Consider the following 7,857-nt stretch of genomic DNA (forward strand, 5'->3'; position numbering starts at 1 on the left):
TGTGTTTTGCTTGGAAATCTGAACTGTCAGATCTTCTGAGAGCAGATCATGTCTTAGGCTGATGGATGGACACAGTGTCTGGTTGTTTGGTACATCCCTGGTCTGCTGCTCTTGTTGCTTAATTCTGGACTGTGTTGATGCACTCATGACAGAGTGCTAGCAATGAAGTTGCACAGTTTGATATGGCAGGTCCAGAACGCAGTGTTGTTTGCACTTGGCACAGATGCAGATGTAATTTGGAGATAGTTATAAAATTACTAGTTCTTTTTCAAAGATGAAGTTTCTTCTGAGGTGGCAACTGTGATCTGTTACCCACCTACATCTCTAGCAACTAGTTTTCAAGTGCTAATCTGTTTTGCTGGATGTCACCCAAGCATGACAGTTGTGGTGAGAACTGAGTCAGAATCTCTGGTGGCTCTGAATTGTCATCACATGTGTCAGAGCTTATACCACAATATCCCTCACTTCTCAGAATAAGCTTCCAATGGTCTCTATCAGGGTCACGTCCCTGTTTGAATCCCAGCAGTCAGGCCTCCACTCCACATTTATGTAACTTTAGATCTCATGCTAGATTTCCATTATTTTCCCACAAGTACAGCAGGAGGAAAGAATGAGATATTAAGATATAGTTGAAATGTTTTGTGTCTTAGTTGTGTGAATTTCCACTAGCTTTACTGAGATGTAGCAGAGGTGACTGGTGAAAGCTGTTAAAATGCAAAGATAAGATGAGCTGTAAACCGCTCTGAGTCACTGAGCAGCAGGGTCAGCAGCAGAGCTCTGTTTTTCCAGCCAGTTTAATTAAAAAACATAAACTATCTTGGCTCACTTACTTCATCCCAAAGCCTAGTCTTCCCAGAAGCAGAGTTTTCCTCTTTACTAGCACTCTGTTAGGTAAAAGGCCATAACAGAACAGATTTTTATCGAAGGAAGAAAGCAGAAATGCTACGGTGCAATTTGAAAAGCCTGACTAACCTGTGCACTACCCTTTTCTACTCAAGCATATCTAGCATGTGCTGGCCTCCTCTAAGGGCTGTGGGGTCCTGCTGGAGGAGTCAGTTGTTACTCTCCATGCCCAAATGAGCCCCACTTGCGGTCTGTGGGCTCCAGAGGATTTTGATGTGGAAGAAGGGATGAGAACTTCCAGAGCCTCTGCAGCTCCCTTTGGAAAAGAGTCACTGTTCTCCCCGGGGGGAAAAAGGATCTTCTGAGTTATTGTTGAGCTGCAGTTGCATAGGAAGAGATTTGCTTGCACACCTCTTTTCACTGGGCTGTGCTGGCCCTCAGCTTGCAGTGTATTTAGTGGGTTTCAACTCCTTGGATGAAGTGGAACAATAAGTGGGGTTTGCAATCAGTCACGGAAAGGATGCTTCCGAAACAGCTTTTTTCTCCCCTAAGGAGAAAAAAAAGTTTCTTTTTCACAATTTTGATTGAATTGGCACCTACCCTTTGGGCATTCAGTGTATTTGGGTTTCCAGTTGTTGCATTTATATTTTTATTAATTTCACAGCTCCTTCCTTTCCTTTAAGTTTTAAGCAACCAGGTTCTCCTCCTAAGGCAGTGACTGCAGGGGGTTTTGAACTTGAAAAGGCAAAGATCTATGATGAATCACCACAGTCTTTAGAAAATGAGACATCAGTGGGAGCTTTTGATTTTGGCAAGTTTTTAAAATTAGACAATTTTTTCATCAGTAACCCAGCTGCTACCCTTAACCTAACTGCTCTGGGACATTCTGTGCAGCAGTCCCTGCTGTCTGAGAACCAGGACTGAGGATTTTTTATGGCAAAATCTCTCCCAAGGGCCCATGTCATGGGACAATTTTGCAATTGTAATTGAATTTAGTGTAACAGCAGAAATTCTACTGAGCGTGTGTTTACACTGGGTGGAGGGTATCCTCACTGTGGTGCCTTGGTTCAGTTTCCCAGTGACAATCAAAGTTAGGCATGCCTCTTTATTTTAAAATATGTATCTGAATTTGTTTAGGGAGTGTTCAGCTACTTTGATAGTACCTTCACCATCTTTTAAATCTAGGTAAGTATTTCTCTACAGTGACAAATTATGGCAGCATAATAGTAATTTAAGGACCTACAAGGTGGTGAAAAATCCTAAGAGATTGCTACTGCCATGTATTTGGAATGAGATGGAATCCATTTTATTGCCAGGCTTGTGTTTAGCAGTAAAAGGTAAAATCAAAAGAATACAAATGTGGCTGTTGAAGGTGTCCCTGTGGAAGCTGAGTGGTTGGATGAGTGCTCGATGCGATGGGCATGGGAAAATCCATGGCAATGAATTTACTACTCATGATCTGAGTAGCCTTTTCCCCCATATCATGGCAGGACTGATTACAACATCAATAGGTCAAAGAGTTCCTTGTTCTTTTTCTTTTTAATGATAGTAATAATAAGAAATAATTATTTGCAGGACACATATGAACTATAGAATATGTGTGTGTGTACACCAACATATATGCACAAGTTAAGGTGACAGATTAGTTAGCAACTCTATGGCAAATGTAGGCAAATGTCCAGAAGCCTTGGTCTGTGGGTCCTCCTGAGAGAATACTCTGTTCTGAATCACCAGCCAGGCCTTCTGCTTCAGCAGGGTTTGTCAGCTCTCTCAGCTGGTGCTCCAGGTCAGGTCTTGATCATCTGTTTGCGATAACGGGCACAGAAACGCCAGAAGGCACAGATGAACTCCTCAGAAGCAAGCATTCTATTTCTGTATAAATATCCCTTGCAATAAAGGGAAAGGAAGAGAAAATACAGCAAATCTGTTACACAGTATCAGCAGAACTGTTGCTAAATAGAATGTTTTTATGAGCAGTCGGCAGATGCTGAGGCTCATATATTAGCTTAGTGACTGTAACAAATTACAGTCATAAGACTCAGTTTGCTTTCACCATCTTGTGCTTGTTTTAATGGCAAATAAAGATCTAGTTTTCAAGGGGGGGGGGCTGTTTTAGAGGGTTTTTGCTTGTTTTGAGGTGAGTTTTTTCAGTGAAAATTCATATTCCCTTCTGGCATTCAGCAGACTGCAACTTAAGTCAACAACAGAGAGCTTTGCAAAGACCTCATTATCCTTTTTCTGATTTACTGGTGTGACTTTGCCCTCTGTCTATACAGATAAGTTCCTTAAATCTCTTTGGAAGCTTTTGTCTTTAGACTCTTCCAAGGGCAACAACTTAGTGAATGTAATATGTAGCTAGTCTAAATTTTACAATAAGTATGTTTTTAGGATTCTTTTCTTATTACTCAATGTAATTTTGGGGCTCTGTGGATGAGTGTAATAGTCTTAACTAATCAATTCAAAAAGTGATGGTTGTGCCTGAGGTCCAATGAATTCCTGTTGTCCAATTAATGTCAAAGCAAGTTAGTAGAAAAAAACTTCCATTGAGCCCAGCAGAACTGGATCAGGCCTTGCACCTTTGACAAAACTCACACATCTTGAAGAGCAGTGAATAAAATTATAATCTGCATTTGCTTGCAAAAGTGGGAAAGGAAAGCATGCTCTCTGCAGCTACTAAATGGAGCTTATGCCTGAATTGTTTCTGGTTTGAGCTGCACGGGAGGACACAGCGCACTGGCTACACATGGATCTGGTCATTGTCTGCAATAATCCAGACAGAAAAGATTTTACTCTTTCAGACAATTACACTTCTCTCCAGACATCTAAAGGAGATAAAATAAGATCAGGAAGAGAGACATTTTTCATTATTATCCCACTACCTTTTATCCCTTGTAACTCTAATTTTAGGACAACAGCTCTTTCTGATGGAGGGTCTGTGTACCACTGCTATCAGCTGAGAGATGCCCATGTTGGGCAGAGCTTTTACTGTGCTCTGGCTTATCTTCTACTTCAAAATGCTCTGGACTAATGGCATTTGTGGCGAACTAAAGCAACCTGCAGAATCCAGCCTACAAAGAATAAGTAGAGGTTGTCTCAGACCACGGAGGTCTGAAGTGTATATTTATAGATATTGCATGCCTTGCCCATGTATATAATCCAATGTTAATAGAAATAGTTATTAACATGGTAAAATGAGTTGAATTGAATAAATGTGGAAGTTTGACTTGCTGTTTTCACTTACAAGACACAACCAAATGTGAAACATTCTGCTGATTTTGTGGCTGACACCAAGTTGGCTGGTGCAGTATGCTGGAGGGAAGGGGTGACATCCAGAGAGACCTGACAGCCTTGAGAGGTAGGTTCATGTGAACCTCAGTAAGTTAAACAGGGCAAAGTGCAAGATCCTACACCTGGGTTGCGTAATCTCCAGTGCCAATACAGACTGGGGGTGATCAAACTGAGAGCAGCCCTGATGAGAAACACTCAGGGATATTGCTGGAAGAAAAACTGAACATTAATCAGCAATGAGCACTTGCAGCCCAGAAAGCCAATCCATTCCTGGGCTGCATAAAGAGAAGCATGACCAGCTGGCTGAGAGAGAGGATTTTCCCACCCCTACTCCACTCTAGTCAGATGCTACAAGATAGACCAAATCCATGGGAGAGCCACAAAGATGATCAGAGGGCTGGAGCACTAGAAGGTTCCAGGAAGAACTTGTACCATTTTTCCAGGTCCTGAAGGGAGCTTATGAGCAAGACAGAGACTTTTTATAAGGGCCTGTAGTGATAGCACATGGGACAATGGTATTAAACTGAAAGAGAATAGGCTTAGATCAGACATGAGGGAGAATTTTTTTTATGATGAGGGTGGTGGTGCACTGGCACAGGTTTGCCCAGAGAAGCTGTGGATGCCCCTTACCGGAAGTATTCAAGGCCATGTTGGATATGACTTTGAGAAACCTGACCTTGTGAATGATGTCTCTGCCATGGCAGAGAGGTTACACTAGATGATCTCTAAAGGTCTCTTACAACCCAAATCATTCTGTGATCCCAAGGTTTTCAACTTCTTGTTCTAGAAGTGCATGAAAGTGCAGTAAATGGTTGGGAGTTTTTTGTGCTCTCCATACTCCGGTCACACCTCAAAAAGCACAGAACACTTGGAGAGCATGAATCTTCTTTTCTAAGGCTGCATTTCATTTGTAACATCTGGTGTAAATAAGTAAATTCCTTTTAGATGCTGAATTCTTATTCTTTTTAAATACTTTGCAAATTTTCCAATATTGTATTATTTTCCTTGCTTGTGGCTTATCTTTGACTGCAGTAAATGAATATCATGTGTTTGGGATAGGAACACCCTCCTGTTTTACCTGAATGGAAATTACTCCTGTGTGTGTGCACCTTTTCAGCATGAGGTAGTTTATGATTAAACAGCCCATTTCCATAAAGCGCCTCATTAACAGTTTTCCTATTTGAGTTTTAATTAAAAACCCTTGGAGAACACCTACAAATGTATTTAAAGAGCTTTCAAATATTTGGATGAATGGATGAGAGCTGCCCAGTTCCCTTCTGAGCCAGGGAACTTGCCACCCTGCAACCATGTGGGGCAGTACTCCAATTGCAGGGTCTGCTCCTGGTGTTTTTATGGCCACAGGCTTTACTGCCTTGTTTGTGCAGTGGAACAGAAAATACCATGAAGCATACAAAAATATTTGCACTCTGTTAGCACTTTGCTACACTATGAAAATTTAGTTAGGGGGCTTTGGAACGCATTCTCAGTCGGTGAAAACTGGTAGGGCTTAGGTGAAAGGACTGGTGTTTTGCTCTCCAGCAGCTGTGGATTTGCCACTGTCCACTAGGATATTGAACATTAAATAAAATCTCAGAGTAAATGTGAGGACAAGTTTTTAGGGAGAGCTATCATCTTACCTCTGTTTGTTACTAGTGAAAGATTTGTGGAAAACAGATGAACTTTTAGGGTGCTTTCAGAGAAGTGTTTTTGTGCTTGAAAACTTATCTATTATCCAGTGGCTACAGTGAGTGTAGATATTGCTACTCCAGCTACACTGGAGTGTAGATATTGCTTCTCCTTAAAAGAATTTACTTGGTCTTATATGCTACAGCAAGTAAAATAATGTTTGCTTTAAAAAAAATATGTGGGGAACCAAAGATTAATTATCACTTATACCTGTCTCTCTTCTACTTTGTATGTGGGAATGAACTTGCAGACAACATTATCCCTAAATTAAAAGAAATGTAAACTGACAGGTGCAAATCAGGGCTGTACAATTTAATCCTTATTGGAGATCATGCTTTTCACATGAATTTGTATAAAAACCAGCTTTGGGATCTTCAGATTTTTAATCAAGAATGAACTGCAAGTGATACTTGCTCAATTGGACAGAAATCATATTCTTGGTCATCTGGCAAAGGCCTTGGTTAAGTGAAGTGTGTAGAGTAAATTACTGACAGCACAGTGCACAAAAATATTCAGCATTTGGACCCATAACCAATGTTTCCACTTCAGTTTTAGTTTGATCTGATCCTGTGAGATACTGAGTAAAAGGAGGATTGGGTGCCCACCAGACAGAATTCACCATATCCCTAGGCTGAGGGTTGTATATTGGTTTTGTCTCGGTGATATTGAGAACAGCTTTCAGCCCTTGAGACAACTTACATCTTTGATGCACTGCACCATGTCGTGCTGAAAGGTAGTGGTGAGTCAGGATTCTTCTACCTCCAACAACAATATTTGAGCAAACCTGCATAAAATTAAAAGGTACCAGCTGCTGGGCTCAGCTGTGCCCTGCAGTGGGTCTGCTGGAGCCAGCTGGAACCCTCTGCAGCCCCCACTGCCAGCTCCTGCCCATTTATACCTAACACCTTCCCGTCTTCCCTTTGTCCTGCCTTCCTGGTTTGTAGATCGTGAATATTGTCTTCCAAGGTCTGTTTTGCAGAAATATTTGTCTGTACAGGAAAGCGTACTAAATAAACTTGTCACTCCAGCAGGGGATGTTGATTCAGTAATAGCTCATATCATCTCCTGTTGCAGTGGTTGGTTTGGTTTAGCAAGCTGCAGCCTTCTTGGGAAATGCTGCGGGGCTGCTCAGGACAGAGCGGCCGTTCCGCTCCCCCATAGTCCTTCCAGATGGCCCCGCGTACCTGCTCCCACTGGCCTGCAACGCGGTGACAGTAAAGGAGGCGAGAAGGGGCTCTCCCTGTGGGCCTCAGAGGACTTTTATTGTTACATGGTGACAAGCTGATCCCCAGAGGCAGAGAGACCTCCTGGTCAGGGAGCAGGGGGTTTTCTCAGGGGCTCAGGGGTGGTACATGGGCAGAGTTGGGGTACAGGAGCCCATAGGGAGAATCAGAGGGAGTGGCCAGGGCTAGGGACAGGGGAAAGGGGAGGAATACGGCCCCACAATCTCTATTTGGAGTCTGTCTAAGGCTTTGAGACTTCCCCTCCCATTAAGAAATCAAAAGAAGTTGTGATCTTTCTTGACACTCCTGGAGTATAAATTGTGTTAAAAGTGGCAATAAGTGGAGGTGAACAGGGCTGGAGTTCAACTGTAGCTTTGTCTTTCTCACTAGAGGGACATCTCCCAGGCCTTCTCTATCCCCACGTAAGATTCATCTGCAGCTTGCCAGGCAGTTCTGGAACATGCAGTGAGGATCAGGGTTGAGGCAGAGCAGATCTGCTGTCCTTCAGCACAGTTAGTAAGTGCCAGAATTTAGTTTACAGTGTGTGTTTCCAGCAGATGAAAGAGCAGATTTGAAAGGGATATGAATGCAAACAAAAATTAAGACCAACACTTTAAAACACAGCCATTGCATGCCCATGGACTTACAGTAGATTGCTGGAAGCATTCCACATTTCATAATCTCCAAAGGGAGCGATGTTTATTGAGTGAAACCACTCTTTTTAGCAGTTTTGTTCTGTAGCAGAAGGTGTAGCTTTTGTGCCTATATTCGTAAAGGCTGGAGAAAAGGTTTAGCTGCACTAAATTCAGTAAGGTTT

Source organism: Corvus cornix, chromosome 3 (assembly GCF_000738735.6).
Source record: "Corvus cornix cornix isolate S_Up_H32 chromosome 3, ASM73873v5, whole genome shotgun sequence".
NCBI lineage: Eukaryota > Metazoa > Chordata > Aves > Passeriformes > Corvidae > Corvus > Corvus cornix.